This window comes from Pleurodeles waltl, chromosome 11, assembly GCF_031143425.1.
Source record: "Pleurodeles waltl isolate 20211129_DDA chromosome 11, aPleWal1.hap1.20221129, whole genome shotgun sequence".
In the NCBI taxonomy this organism is placed as follows: Eukaryota; Metazoa; Chordata; class Amphibia; order Caudata; family Salamandridae; genus Pleurodeles; species Pleurodeles waltl.
Window position 1 is genome coordinate 972,292,981 of NC_090450.1, and position 16,632 is coordinate 972,309,612.

Below are 16,632 nucleotides of genomic sequence, written 5' to 3' on the forward strand. Positions count from 1 at the left end.
AGGGGGCTCACAAGTAAAGACTGGAGTTTTCTCCTACAATACGATAAGAAAATTTCCTGTAACTCACAATTGAAGTTCATACAATTCTCAATATTCCATTGTGCATACCTTACACCACACAGACTTGTGATATTTCCCACAGCGACATGTTGCCCCTGTTGCCACGCAATAGATGCCGACCTTAAACACATGGCCTAGGCATGCCTGATGCTTACTAATTACAGGTCATACATTGGGGCAATGCTCTATGAGTTAAACACAAACCATTGGCTTACGTTCGACCAATGGCCTATTTCCCCAACCTCCTAGATCCAAAGTAACCACACAGTTTATAGACCTGGCCCTCCTCGTGGCAAAATGGCTACTGACCAGACAATGGAAATCCCCACGAGTGAAGAAGTAGTGCACTGAGGACAGGCGGAAAGCGCAGCAGTTTGCCGTGAAGAGGATTACGTCAAAAGGCTCATCTCAACGCAATGGGGAACTCTACTGGAGGCATTTCAGGTGGGAAACGAAAATGAAAACACTGAGCGTTGATGGTTAGCGGGGGCCCTGATCCCCCATAGCACAGCATTTGATGAATCCACCATCTAGCTCCAACCAGTGATCCATCACTTAATATCACCTCCCCACCCAGATGTATTGATTTCCCAGGCTCAACATGGGTATACAAATATTTTCCAGAGAAGACAGGGGCTTGCTTATCGGCTCACCATATCACTCCAGAACAGTGCTCCGTATTTACACACACATGTTCATGTACAACTCGACGGAAATAGGCAGATGACAAGGGGGAGGGAGGGAGGAACTGGGAATGTTTATCATTCCATTGAATGTATTAATGTACTGCGATACCACATTAGTTATCCAAAGATAACTCTTCTTATGCAAACATCTGTCGAATTTACTGTGCTGTAATTATGCCCCGCCATATCCACTTATACGAAGTGATATTATGTACTGAAAATGAAATAAAGTTTGTTTAAAACACACACACACCCCAGCAGGAGGAGGGATAGCCCAGGTTTAAAAGAAGCACTACACAATGTACTGGGAGGCACACCTAAGAAGAAACTTATAAAAAAAAAACTTTGCATTTGTTGAACTCCTAACGTGTTAAGATAAAAACAAAAAACACAGAGAGTCACCAAATACACAAGCTCTTTAAAGCCAGAGGAACAAAAGGCAGTCTGCATGGAAGGCTCTCTCGCCTTCAACACGCTCCTGTTTATGCTTCTATTCCAAATAAAGTTCGGATGGCAAGAAAGTGTCAACTATAGTCCTTCTTTCATGTTTATGACAGAAACAAATGGAGCACAATAAAGAAGGCTCTCTTGCTCCTCACAAACGTATGGAGATAGAAAGGAAAAGAGGATGCACTGAATGCAAGTGAGCCTTGAATTCCAAAGTGTCCCCACGAGCACTAATTAGAAGCCACTGGGAGGAAAGGAAGAAGAATCACAAAAGGAGAAGCAAGAGGGAGGCAGAAAGCAGGACATAAGCACACAGGGGAGAAGGTGGAGAAGGGAGAAGCACAAGAGAAGGAGGCGGATGAGTGGGTGACAGATGGGCTGGGGGCGCACATAGGGAAAGGAGAGAGGGAGGGAAATGGAGGAGGAAACAAAGAAGGGAGTGGGTGTGGAGAAATAAGACAGAGAGGGCTACAGTTCTAATGTAGCCTCTCATGCAGTTGCATGGAAGCACCGAGTGGAGGCAGAGGGGTGCACCCAACCAGCTAATGGTCATAATGTGAGACATCAGTATCCCACAGGGCGGACTCAATGTGTGATTGATAAAATCTCAAGCCAAAGGCTGAAAGAGGCTTGATAAGTACAGCCAGTGGGTGGAATGAGCCCACCCAAAGACCAAACACTGTCCATTGTTAGCACGGCTGAGTCTGACATCTGTGCTGCCAAAACCCAGATGTCAAAATGGCTGCCAAGTATCAAGCAACAATCCCAGAAGAAAGGAACCCGCCACCATTGTCACCTCATTGAAATGTAGACTGAGTCTCACCCTTTACTGCAACACACACCTATAAGGACATCCGGGATACTTCCTAAACTAGATTCTTCAGGGAAAGGGAAGTCTTTGGTTGAAAAAACAAAAACTCTGCACATAATGGCAGATTCTGAATGTGTACAAACAGCCATAGTGTTCAATCTCGAGCACGCTGACAGCATCTTGTTCCCCCGACCTTTATGGTTAACAACTATAAGATGAACTAGAGAGCAAACTATGGGACGACCATAAACATATCAGTACAATACTACTTCACCATACTATTAGGTAAGGCATGAGTGTCCACTGAGCCAGGTGCTGAAGAACATGCTTAGCCAACTGGCAAGTAAATAGAGAAACATGGTGACTTGGTGAAGAGTGAGCCCAACTATGTGTTTTAACACTGTGTAAGGCACAGCTCAGTACAGATGGTTGATCAATTCCTTTATACAACTTTAAATGTTAATTACAACCAATGAGATAGGAATGAACGCTCCCTCCCACGAGTCAGTCAATAGGTACATGCTACTTTTGAGCTGGCACACCAGCTTGGGGGCGTCCACTCCGGAGTTTAGAAGACAGCACTCTGACTGGGCATGTCATACACTGATCTAATTACGCGAATGGTGACATCTATGGGGTTTGGTGCCTTACCACACCTATAAAACATTAGAATCTCCCTCAAACACAGATCGATCGGTGGACTTAGAATCTGTATCATAACATATTTAATGTATAGCTCGCTGCCAATATGTAGATGCAGAAATACTTAACATGTTATGGAATTTCCTATACTTGCAGACCTACTGGAAGGGAGTAACGCCCCGGCTATCAGAGTGCACCGACCGGCAGAGCCTACATACCTGGGAGGTGTCTCTCTTGGGACTTTACTGTAGACAGAAGGCCTGGTATGCCTCTTTACTCACATGGGCCCAGGCGGAGAGCGTAGCACTGCGCAGGGAGGACACCCTAGGGCTCCAAAAATACCCAACAGCCTCTTACTGGGACACCATTCACGCTGCCTCCCAACAGATACCCATGATCTAACATAACTGGAAGGCGCCATGGGGCATAACAACGATATATCCCACACGGCGTTCAGGTTGAGTAACTTTCCTCTGTGCACATTCTGGCAAAGGTACTGGTAAAAACAACTAAAGAGATTTTTGAATGGATAACATTATCTGAGGTGCAGGCATATATTAAGAGGGGGAATTTAACACAGCTACTCTAAATACGTGTCACTGGCATTACCCTTGTTTTTTTTCTTCACTTTAATGACTGAGTTCCTTTTGACAAAAACACAGATGGAAAACTATGACTGTTTATTGGCAATGTGATCTTGCTAGTAGATATTAGACATATTGTCGTTTCTGTAAAACCTATTCTGTTCAGCGGAATCAATATCTTTTTTCCACATATACTCTGCATCACCAATAAGATGTATGCTGAGACGGGCGTCAAGATGGCTGTCGCACTCTAAGAGTGCTCTGGACCCCTCCGTCATCCGCCCGGAAGGCCAAGCCGTTTCGCACCCGCAGCGACAACCTAAAGGACCCCTTGTGGGTCTACGGGACCCGAGGCAGAAGGGCCAGAAGAAATCCGACACCGGGAGGCACCCCAGAGGAATTCGGACCCGGAGGCGGGAGAGGAGTGGAGTTGGTGCTGCTCGGCGCGGCCCCGCGGGCGGGGAGCTGAGCCTGACCAGGACCTGGGGCTGTCGGAATCGGCCCCCTGTGAGGAGCCGGGTGCTGTGATCCAGGCCCCATGTGGAGGGGCGCCGGCTGCGGGGAGCTGTGCCACGCCTGGACGGGGGAATCAGAGGAGCAGTGCCGAACGCTGTCGGCGGGTCGCGTCGGCGACTGGGCCCGGGGGAGCGGAGGTCCGCTGGACCCGAGGTTGGGCCCCACGACTGGACCGGACCCCTGGCGCTGGTCCGGGCCGCCGCCGGGGGCACCGGAGAGGACTCTGCGGGGCCCGGCGGGGCCGAGCCTGTACCCGGAGCCACAGGCGAGGGAGGATCCCGGGCTCCCCTGCCCCTGAGGCCCACAACTGGAGGTTGGTGAGCGGGTCTGCCGCGGGGGTCACGCGTGCCATGGGCTGCTGCTGGGGCCCGGGCCCCCGCGGGTGACCCCTTAGCTGGGGGCCGGACCCGGATGGCGAGTGGCCGGTCCCCTAGAGACACCTGGAAAAGGGAGACCTGCCCACATGGGTCATTTGAAGGAGAGGCCAGGGGCCCGGTGAATGAACTCCCTAACCCGTAGGGAGTGAATACTTGAAGAAACTGTGTTGGGGCCGGGGCCCTGCTGAGATTAGCGGGAACCCTATTACATCTGCCGCAAGGGCGTCACGCAGGGGCCCTGACGCTGGCGCTGCGATCTAGCCGTCACCGAGGCGAAGTGGGCTGTGGACTGTGCGCGGGAGCAACACGTGCCGGGAGCGGGCCGAAGCAGGGATCGTCTCTCCACCCGTCCTCCCTCTGCCGCGGAATCCCCGGTACCCTTGAGAGACTTATCCCTTGAATCGGAAGGGAACCAGAGACAGAATGGGAAAAGACAGGGCCACCAGACAGCCCCCAGCCTCCCAGAAGAAAATAGAACAATATACCGTCCGGCGCCCCCCCATGGAGAAACCACAGTGCTATCAGGAGCCTCCACACCAGACGGAGTAAACGCAATCCTCCTGGCCATTCAGTCTTCACAGCTGGCAGTAGAGTCCAAGATAGGAGAGGTCCGTGTGGATATGGGACTCATTAGGCAAGACCTCAAGAACGCAGTGGGCCGCATAACAGAGGTTGAAACTAGGGTCTCACAGACGGAGGATGACCTTGCTGAGCTTAAAACCAAAGTGGCCCAACTACAAACCCGAACTGGTGAACTCCATTGAAGGGCCGAAGACGCTGAAAATCACTCCAGGAGGAACAACCTGCTCTTTGTGGGATTCCCGGAGGGAGTGGAAGTGAACAAAGCAGCCGAGGTTCTCGATTGAAAGGGCGCACAGGTCGCTGGCCCCCCAGGGGCCCGCGCCGACCGATGATAGCTCGCTTTATTAACTTCAGAGACCGAGACAGAGTTCTTGCGGAAGCCAGACATGTGGCCGATCTCCTATGGGACAATCACAAAATCCTGGTGTTCCCGGACTACACCCGCGAGGAACAGAACAGACGCCGGTGTTACGAGCGGGTCAAGCAGAAGCTAAGAGCCATGCAGCTCTCCTACATGTTGTTGTTCCCCGCTCGCATGAAGGTCATCCTAAACGGGAAAGCTCACTTCTTCGACTCACCGGAGGAGGCATGGGCTTGGCTGACAGAGGAGGCTCAGAGATCCAGCAGAGAACCTAAAGAACGGACAGAGGCTTCGGCCAAGGACCGCTTGCTCCCCCGAATGGAGAGGAAGAGAAGCCGAAGACGTGCCGGGACCGGAGGTCGAGGTGAAGCAGAGCTTGTGGCCCAGATGAATGTGGATCGAGAGGTCGAACCAGAATCGAGCACAGAGGCAGCAACGGGAATCACGCCGGAAGGGAGAGACGCAAGCCAAGGAACTAACGAGGGGGACCTGAGCCTGTCCCAGGTGCTGGGCTGATGAAGCTGCTTGGCCGGAGCCGGACTGCGGAGCCCTGCTGGAAGGGCACTCGATAGGGACAAACTGAGTATGTACTGAATGCTTGCTGTGAGACAAAGTTCTGAAGCCTGAAGGATGCACTATGGCTAACCTTCTAAACAAACATTGCGTGTTTCAGGAGGGGTCCATCACTCCACACTAATGCCAGATTTAGTAATCAAAACTGGTTAGAATGGGTATTAGGGCGACAGATGCTTCTTGGGTGGAAGTATGGGGTGGATACCTGGATGAGCGCCCCTGGGGTGCGGCCCAGCTTGCACACAATTTGGCCCGTTCACGCGCTGCACCCGATGATTACAATTTTGTCCTGGAATGTAAACGGCCTCCTGGACAAAATTAAAAGATCAGCGATATATAGTACCCTGCACAGGCATGCGCCTGCTGCGATTATGCTACAAGAGACTCATCTCCTCGGGACCAGATGCCCCATGCTGGCCAGAGGGGAATACGACAGAGTCCATCACGCGGGCTTCACCAGAGGCTCCAGAGGTGTGGCTATACTGCTTCACCGCTCACTGCCAATTACAATAACAGCCATGCGTGCCGACCCACTGGGTAAATACATAGTGGTGGCTGGGCCGATACATGGGAGACCCATAAACCTAGTGAGTGTATACGCCTCCCTAGCGGGACTGGAGACCTTCCTGGCGTCCCTCAAACAGATTATAGCAGACCTTCCCCAGGGTACCACGTTAATAGGAGGGGACTTCAATGCAGTACTACACCCTGAGCTGGATGTATCAGGAAATAAAATGGCTAGCCGCTCATCCAGAGCGTCGACACTCAGAGACTGGGCGGATAGCCTCGGCTTGTGTGAAATATGGAGAACCTGGCACCCAAATTCCAGGCAATACACACACACGTCAGCGGCACATGGGTCGCATGCCAGAATAGATCTCCTATTCGCCCCACCGCTAGACATAGTTAATGTTACAGGAGTTGAGATCCTTCCACACAGAGTGTCCGACCATGCACCTATACTGGCGCGCCTGGGTAATACCGACCCGACCAATAGACCCACTTGGAGGCTGAACGCCTGGTACCTACAGGAGGGAGGATTACAAAGAGGCAGTGAGAATCCGATTGATGCAATACTTCGAGGACAATGTAGGCTCAGTGCAGTCACCAGGCACGATCTGGGCAGCATGTAAGGCAACAATTAGAGGCCACGCCAAACATCTCATCCGAGTGAGAGAACGTGCCCGTATCTCCCAAATAGCCGAACTAAAATCGCAGACAATGCACCACGAACGCAAGCACCTGGCCTCTCCCTCGGCCCAGGGCCTTCGCCAGCTCCTGAAGATGCGCGAAGAGGTCAAAGCCCTCACCCTAGAATCAGCCAAGCTTATGTGGAGGGCCTCCACCGCCCGAATATATGGATGGGGGGACAAAAATGGGAAACTCCTGCACTGGCTGGCCACACGACCACTGGTCAACAGAATTATACCCGAGGTCTCAGATGGGTCCGGAGGGCTCTCCAAAACCCCTAGGGACATTGCACAAAGCTTCGCTGCTTATTACGCACATCTGTACAAAGAACACCCACGGGCCCAAGCTGAGAGGGACTCCCCCCCCCCCCCCTCCTCGACGAAATTACCCTTTCCAAGGTGTCACTCACAGTTAAAGACACGCTCGACGAACCGCTAACCCTGAAGGAGGTGACAACCGCAATAACCGCATTAGCTTCGGGTAAGACACCCGGCCCGGACGGCTTACCAACAGAGTTATATAAAAACTGCAGCGACATAGTAGGGCAACACCTCCTTAACATGTATTAGGAGGCCGAGAGCAGGGGCCATTTTCCCCTAGGTATTGACCAAGCCACAATTGCAGTGATCCCTAAAACCCAGCCACCATCGCAGAATTGCGCGGATTATCGTCCCATCTCCCTTTTAAATATCAAAGTTAAGATACTCGCTTCGATCCTTGCAGCAAGGCTAAAACCAGCCCTCTCATCACTGATCCACCCGGACCAGTGTGGCTTCATGCCAACCAGGAGCACCAGGCACTGCATTAGACGCCTGCACCTGGCCCTGGCACACCGTGATGCCCTAGCCGACTCATCGAAAGCTCTTCTCCTCCTTGATTTTGAGAAGGCGTTTGACACGGTGGATTGGTCATACCTACATCAGGTCCTGGAGGGCAACGGGATTGGTCCCAGATTTAGGAGACTTGTGAAACTTCTGTACTCACAGCCGACGGCCAGAGTACAAGTGAACGGAACTGTGTCGGACCCTTTTCATGTAGGGCGAGGCACACGCCAGGGTTGTCCCGTATCCCCACTCCTCTTCGCGCTAGTGATAGAACCGCTTGCCAAACTGCTCAGAGAGGACCCTCTGATTGAGGGATGGTCTTGGCCCTCTGGCCCAGAAGAACGCGTGGCACTCTACGCAGACGATGTTCTCTTATACATTGCGAACCCAGCCACAAGCGGTTCACGTATTCTAAAGATACTTGATCTCTTCTCAGAAGCCTCTGGCCTCACACTGAACCACCGTAAATCCTTACTTATCCCGTTGCACCCTACGAGGGACTGCATTGATTGGCAGCAGACCATCCCCATTCATCAAAACAGTTTTAAATATCTGGGGATCTCAGTCTCCCTTGTACCAGAGTTAGCGTGGGAACTCAATGTTGCACTACTCGTAACTAAAGCTAAAACCAACCTCCAGCGTTGGCAAACCCTGCCCATTAATTTACTTGGGAGAGTCGCTCTCTTCAAAATGATGGTCCTCCCCAGATTTCTTTATCTGCTACAGAATTTCCCATTCCAAATCCCCAAGAAATGGTTTAAAAACCTGGATTCAACGATCCGCCAATTTCTATGGAAAAGTGCCCGCCCGCGACTGGCACTCAATACATGCCAACGAGGCATGTGCGAGGGAGGTCTTGCGATGTCAAACTTATACTACTACCACCTTGCGACGCAACTTATCGTGGTGAACGACTGGGTCGGAGGTGGCTAGTCGGATCCTGCGTACAGACTTGAGCTTGGCACGCTGAAATACTCTGGAGTATTTGACGCCCTCTATGGATGCCCAATTCCCAACTCCACCCCTGAGGTAACTAAGGTGACGCTCCTGGGATGGAGAGACGCCCAGAGGATTACCGGTTGGTGGAAACGAATCACCAGACAGACCCCGCTGTGGCACGGTAATCTCCTGGCCGAGGTCAAGAAACTGCAGGGATTCCAGAAATGGGATGAAATCGGAATCTCCACACTTGGGGATGTCTGGGAGGGTTCACACATGAGATCCTTTGAAGACCTTCATAGCGCCTTCTCCATGAACAAATCGCAGTTCTACAGGTACCTCCAGATCGGTCATGCTCTAACGACACACATGCGAACCGACACGCCCATACCAGACCATTCACCAATGGAGGCAAAGGTACTACTGGGCAACCTGGGCAAGGGAGGAATCTCACAAATATATCGCTCACTGATTTCCAACACCCTTAGTCCACTGAACAGACTTCGCAACAAGTGGGAGGGATGGGTGGGAGGAATTGAGGAGGGAGACTGGAACGAGGCCTTAGCAGCACCGGTACCCAAACCATATCCTCCAGGCTCCGTTTGGTGCAATCCTACTTTTTACACGATGTATACATGACACCCAAGAGACTGTACGAGGCAGGCCTCCGCTCCACGGCTGCCTGCCCAAGGTGCTACCAGCCGGAAGCGGACTTCAATCACATGATATGGTTATGCCCGATCATAGAGGACTACTGGAAAGCAGTTGCAACACAGATCTCTGGGGCCCTGCAGACTGATTTAATTCCCGAACCGCTCCTGTTCCTACTGGGGGTGGCGGGAGACACAGATTTGGGAAGAATGAAGAGATCCTTTGTGGGAATAGCATGTCTGATTGCCAAAAGAGATATAATGACCAAATGGATGACAGAGGGAGCTCCATCCCTAAATAAATGGAAACGGGGGATGGACTGGTGTGCACGACAAGAGAGGCTGGTATATGAGGCCAGGGGGTTCCCAGGCAAGTACGATAAGATATGGGGGGGATGGGAGGCCTTAAGAGACGACTAGATTACAAAAGATCCCAATATATACTTGAAATGCCAATTCCACTGACAGGCCCAAACCCTCACTGACCTTGAACCCCCCGTCCGGCCACATACTGGGTCCAGGGGAGTCCAACCCCACACAACTAAGAGGTATGATTACCATAAGGTAGACCCGCGATCGAGACTGATCGCTGGGCGCCAAAATGCCCCAAGCATTTGCAGCCCACATCATGAAACGCTCATGGACAGGAGACCCACATTTCCTTTTATTTAACTCTCACACCTTTCCTCTTTGTTTCTTTTCTTTGCATTGCTTTACTTCAAATCAAGTGATCATATCAGTTCCGAAGTATGTTTCCTACACATAGTAGGACTTTACGCAGTAATGTGTATCACTTGGTTGGAAAATGTTTATGTAAATCTTTACTTGGTGGAAAACAATAAATCTTCTTTATAAAAAAAAAAAGATGTACGCTGAACAGCCAATAAACAGATCCAAAAAAAAAAATCTAATGTATAGTTTTATAATCTTTTACGCCCACAAACAATTATGTCCAGTATCAGGCAAGGTGGCTTTAACAGAGCAGACAATTAGATGACGGCTCCTTATGCAACATGGATACTTAAGCATTCTAAGAAACATGTGAGAAAGAGCAGAGCGAGCAAAAAAGCATCTACACGTCACTAAAAGAAATGCAGTGCATAAGACACAGACTTTGAAACAGGTTGGTTACTAACACAATCACAAATTAAGAGATTGTAATATCTAACAGATGTTTATTTTGGCAACACTTGTGATGAGAATATAGTATATTGTATTATATTTGAGAGTGAGGGTTGGAGTAATACCCAATTCTCCTGATAGAAAATGGTACTTGACTAGTGTGGGTAAGGCTTAGTGCCTGTGACAGAAAGGGCCCGAAACGGAATGTGGAGTAATTCAACATTTCCTGTCAAAAAATGATCTGATTTGTCAAATAAGGTGGCTGCTGTATGTGGGCATGGGATCAGCAGCCATCCAAGGAAACCTACCAAACAGACATTTCTAAAAACTAGACAGCTGGGGGACTTCAGGGTTCCCTTCTTGGAGGATGCTACAGGAAGACGCCCACTGACCCTGGTTTGATCAGTTCCTATGGACTAGGTCAAGTCACACAAGTGAAGTAGCTTTTTTTTTTTTTTTTATTAATCGGGACAAGGAGGGGACTGCTGTGTGGTAGGAATTTTGTGGATCCCTGCAGGTTCACAGAAATGCAAGGAAATTGTGATTATTTTAGACAATGTTTGAGGTCTGCAGGGCTTTATGGGTAAGAAACCTTTGTGGGATCCACATAAGGCACACCACCCTGACCTCCACTGGGTGTCTAGTTTTCAGAAATGTCTGGGTTTGGTAGGTTTCCCAGAGTAGCCATCCAGCACAGGACAAAATACTGCCACTACCCTTATTGCCGATTTCTCCATGTTGCATTTGGGGCCTTTTATGTTGAGGGTGTTAGGGTCAGCCACACATGTGAGGCTACCATTTTTAATCAGGGCAAGTAGTGGTAGAGGGTGGGGGGCTATGTGGTACGAATTTTTGATTCTTTGAAGATTCTGGAACTTTCAGTCACAGAAATTTGATGAAAATGAATGAATTTGGGCAGAGTTCAAGGTTAGCAGGGCATTATGGGCAAGAATACATTGCGGGATCTATGCAAGGCATACCACCCTGGATTCCCCTGGCTGTCTAGTTTTCAAGATAGCTGGGTTTAGCTGGTTTCCCTAGGCAGAGAAGTACGGACCTGGATAATGCAACCAATCACCATGGCAAGTAGGAGGAAATCTGGATTGACTCCTACTCTGCCGGTCCACATGTCAAAACTGCAGCCAAAAGAATCAACATTTTCTGTGGCTTGCAATGGGACTGGAGCTCTGCGTCCCTAGTGGACAGAAAGACTGTTGTGGCTTGAGGGCCGGAGGGTAGATCCAATAACAGGGGTGGTCCATACTACACCAGATTTTTTTCTACAACAACATGTATTCCTGGTGTCTAGTGGGCTTTCTGCCTCCCTCCACCAGGAAGGGGGCGATTGGAGGTGAACACCGTAAATCCACCACCCAGCGGGGGAAGAATGTCTAATGGGGTTGTCTGTGGGGGATCCATGGATTGAAGTCCATTGTACTACATGGATCCCCCTTGATTCTCAGACATCCACGATGTGTAGCATAAGGAAACATGCCTCCTGCATATTAATGGAGCAACATTTTTTTGGCGACTCCTTGTCAACGGTTTATGCGTTGCAAACAATTTTTAGGTCTTGCAGGAGATAGCACATGCACTGTCTGTTGCCAGACAAATTGCTCAGCTTACAGTAGATTGAAGCCTGATGATTATTTACCATTAGTTGGCTTTATTGTCACTCCCAATTGCATGCTTCTTATTCGTCAGCTTCCTCTTCTGGTGTTTTTTTTGCTTTCCTGGAGCATGTACTAATTAATTACCTGTGTACTCCCACTGCTCCCTTTTCAGGTGCTACTTTTTTCGTTTTTTATTAAGCACTCCAGGAGAGTGCATGTTTTTTCAAACCATCTCCCTCAGGTACCTTGTGTTCCTCTTTCAACCCAAGTGTTTCTCCCCTAGAACTCCCTCAGTTGTTGTTCTAGTTTCTTCCCCACCCGACTTCTATTGCTGTTCTTCTTCCCAATTCCCTCTGCTGTGTGTTCACTTCTTCAGCCCTGCCCGCCCAGACTGTTGTCCGATTCCTTCTCCCTGCCCACCCTTCATAGTCGGTGTGCTTCAGCCATCAACCGACTATGAAGAAGTGTGGCTCAATGGTTAGAGCGGCAGACCCTGAAGCAGAGATCTGGCTCAAGACCAGGGTTCAAGTCCCGCTTCGGCAGGTCTTGGGCTCAATTCCCCTTGACCAGATAATTCTCGCCTCGGTGCCTAATCTAATTCATGGGTCCCACTCTGCAACTCTGGGCAATAGCTTGCTTAATCTCCACAACGGCCCCAACAGCGCTTGGATGCCTGGCTTCACCCTGGGGTGCTCAGGAGTGGGCGCCTCACAGGGAAAAGCCAGGAGGGGTTCCATAGCGGTATGAGTACAGCGCCTTGAGACCCTAACGGGTGAGTAGTGCGCTATACAAGTGCTAATTTACATTTTTTTTTTTTTTTACATCAACCCACTGTACTTTGTTTGTGTGCTTCCCTACACTCTCTGTTTATTGTATGTTCCCACGCCTGCTCAATCGCTCTGTTGTCCATGTGGTTCCATATTGTTTCTTGCATGTCCTTCTCTCCTGCCATTTCTCCCTCTGTGTTGGCTCTTCTCCTGCCCACTCCCAATGTGTTGGTGCATGCCCACAAAATGACACAACAGCTGCATCTTAGCATTTTCAGCCATTCTGCACAGCAGCTGTCCTACTGTATGTACAGCATGGCTAAATATGATGGCCAAAGCCAAAAGGTCACATAGGCAAGATTTATTGGATCTGCCAATGCTTGTTCTCATCTGTGACTAATTTGGTGAACCTTCCATTTATTTAGTTTTTTTAGTCTAGAATACCAAGTCGTTTTTCCTACAAGCACTCACTAACTATACATAACATAAAAGTCTGGTCCGACCTGCCATGGACCAACTTGAGAGATCTTAAGTATGTCAGGTGAAATGAGTTCCATCAAATTATTTTATTCCATTGCAATGCGGTGCCTGTAGTTTTGCTACTTTCTTTATAAACAGTACTACAAGGATCTGAATGTGAAGGGGGGAAAATTCAAGCCTCTAGACCTCGGCATTGCGCCAGGCTTGCGGTTGAATCACTTGCAATTAAGTGTCACACATAAGTCGTGCACATGTCACAAAGAGGCACGCTGCAAACAGAAGGGTCATAAACATGCCACAAGCAGACCTGTCTTCCTTGTTACGAAATATTTGTTCTCACTGTTCTTGAGGTCACTTACTGTTGATTGACTATGACGATAGCTCACTACCGCTTTTACTGTAATTCCCCTGATGGTATGAACTGTTTTTCCTTGTTTTCTGTGTGCTAACAGATTGTTTTATGATGTTTGATAAACAGAACTTACTTCCTGGTCTCTTTTGAAGCACTCTAATACCTTTGGGCGAAGTGTAGGCTACATAAAATAACGCAATAAATCAAACACCCATAGTGAAAACTTGGCAGGTATGCAACCTCTGACCTGCAAGCAGAGGGAGGGGCTGTGTGTAGAAAAGGTGTAGGTGGTGACAGGACTCAGGGTTGCTTTGACTACAGATGAGAGGAGTTTGCAAGCTCCAGGCTAGAGTGAAACTATTTGAGAGGACTCTATGGAAGGCAGTTTAGAGGAGAAGGGCTGTCACTTGATTTCATCCCCACATCAACTCGACATATTACCCGTCATAGGATTTCATTTGGGGACATGATGCATTCTGGGCTTTGTAGTGCTGGTTTGCTTCCACTTGCCACACCTGAGGGTGTTCTTGTAAAGGAGAGTCCACCACTGGAGATATGGTGTCCTAAGCACAGGCAGGTGCTGTGAATAGTGCTGCAGTGGCATTACCAGCTGTGGAAAACTTGGCGCTATGCAAGGATGGGAGCCTCTGGGAGCTAGAATGAAGGCCTCCGGCTGAGGCGCGCGCTGCTTACCCTGGGGTCTCTGTAGTTGGGGGCGAGGGGTGTCTTCCTGGCTCTTACCCATCATCATGCCGCGGACCGGGTCCCGGTGCCTCGCCGGGGGGCAGAATCCATGGGTTGCCGGTGCCGTGCCTCCACCAAGACCGCTCCCAAGGGCGGGCGCCATCTGCCGGAAATGGGCGGCACTGCACGCTCCCAGGTACGAAAGGTATGGAGGGCCGAGCGCCATCTACGGGAATAGGACGGCAGTGCAAGCGCCATGCCTCCTGCTTGCAAGACCCATCGTTATCATAATAGGATGCTCAATAGCTGTCATCGAGATAGAGAACGGACTGCTGTCTGCAGCCTTAGAAGACCCCTCTCACGAGGCAGCCATATCAAGACGGTGTGATTTATAACGACGATAAAATAAAGCAGTCTTTTAAAGCCGACTTTTAAGTGTCATCAATGTACATACATTATAAAGATTTCATTTTAAAAGTTTCAGTTTATTTGGGAGACGTTACTTTAAAAATGAAAATGTATATTTAATTGAATTAGTATTTTCTCCTCCTGAGATAATTGCGTATTTTGAAGTCGAGATAGTTCCCTGATGGCCTACTGTTGAAATTCAAAAACCATAGTCACATCTGCAACTTTAACCACACGGGAGTCACATTCTGCTAATCTTGTAATCATTTTCACCGGAAATGCTACGAGGGAGGCGGGGTTGGTGTTGTGAGGGGGCGGGTTCAGCAATGCGCGTGAGCTCCGTCACTTACCCATTCAATATATTATAATTGGATCTTCGTTGTGCTTACTATCACTGATGAGGCCTGGGCGCGCTTTACGGCAAGAAACACGCTATTGCGGAGCCCAAGATGAGTCAATCCAGTGCAGAATTTGCCTTTGCAGGATAGCGCCCCGGGAGGAAAGCAATCTACGTCAGAATTGCAGTTGGCATCTGAACACATATGGCTCGTCCCAATGAACCACTCACAGATTACCTCCTTAAACTGGTGCCAAGTTGTTTATTTCAGGGGATTAATAGTGTGTTGCAGCAAGAGGTGAGGAGGGGATGGGATAGCAAGAAAGCAGGTTGTGGTCAGTGCTTAATTTGTGCCTATTGATTATGGTGCGGAGCACCGGCACTTATTTTTTAGGGCCTGCACTTATTTTTCTGCCTCAAGCACTTACTGCGAGCAAAAGACACATAAGCGAAAGTCGGAGGAAGAGAAAAACGAAAAAGCGTCACAAAGGAAGAAAGCTGCAAGAGTGAGCTGAAAGGGCCGAGAGTGTCTGTAAATGGATTAAAAAGGCCCGAGATGGCTTCAGGATTATGCAGCCTCAGTATTGTGTGTTCGCACATTTAATTGTGGCAACTATGCGTTTCAGAGAGCTTTGGACACCAGCACGTTTTCATTTACAAATTAAGCACTGGCTATGGGGTGTTAAAACAGCGCCTGCAGCATGTTAAAATGAGTAGAAGCACTTTGAGGGTAATCCCTGGAGCCGGGTGACAGGGACTCTTCTGTTTTAGTGACCTTAATATAAAGAAGGCTTCACGCCCCTCCGAAGATTGGCGCCCTGTGCTTGGGTCCAGCTCACCCAGGCCTGAAGCAGGCCCTGAGCAAATAATTTTTGGTTATTGGCATTAGCCATATCAATTACTTATTCAATTTTATGAAAGCTCAGACATGACCCGAACGTGTTAGAGCGCTTTTTGAAGAAATGGCACAATACATAAAAATAATACACTTCACCAACATTACACCTAACTTGAAAACAATTAAACGGGTTTGGAAGCTGATTACAGTGTCACATAATCTGGTGCTCGTGTAATGTAGTCTGATATTTTTGGACAAAGTTGAGCTATGTACAACTGCAAATAAAAAGATGAAAAAATGTGGAGGGTAAGCAGCAAGACAAAATTCAGTGGCAAAATTTCAGTCTGCTCGACCAGTTAGCCTGATCCAAAAGATTAAAGAAGTGGAATGTTGAGTTAGGCAGTAGAGAGAAGACAAGAGGGATTGGAGGGGCTCTAGAGAGTGGGAGGGAAGATGAAGGTGTCCTGCACAAATAGGGTGAGCAGTATTGAAAAAAACCTGAAGTGTCTTTCAAAGAGAAGAGCTTTCATTTAGCACTTGACGCTAGAAAGTGAGGTAGTGACACATACGTCCTGAGGCAAAGAACTGCAGATTCCTGTAACAAGCCTTGAGCCTTAGTGCGTTCCATCTTGAAGGTCGACAGTTCTAGAAGTAGTTTATCAGTACTACTTGCTGGTCTACTTGCTATAATGCAATGGAGGAATACATAACAATACTAGACCAATGTAGGCAGGAAACTTAAGAATTCTAAAGCCAAATTGGCTTTATATTAGCTTTCTTCTGTCTAC

General features: G+C 49.0%; 1 protein-coding gene across 2 annotated transcripts in view; it reads right to left on the reverse strand.

The window, feature by feature from the left end:
- The window catches only part of YDJC (YdjC chitooligosaccharide deacetylase homolog), a 74,937-nt gene extending 60,387 nt beyond the window's left edge, over positions 1-14,550 (reverse strand). Inside the window, exon 1 of one of the 2 annotated variants that reach the window (XM_069215230.1) lies at positions 14,319-14,550. The gene's annotated coding sequence lies outside the window, so the exon portion shown is untranslated. Of the gene's footprint in view, positions 1-14,270 lie in introns of both variants that reach the window. The other variant, XM_069215228.1, reaches the window with a different exon arrangement.
- Positions 14,551-16,632: the final 2,082 nt, after the last annotated feature.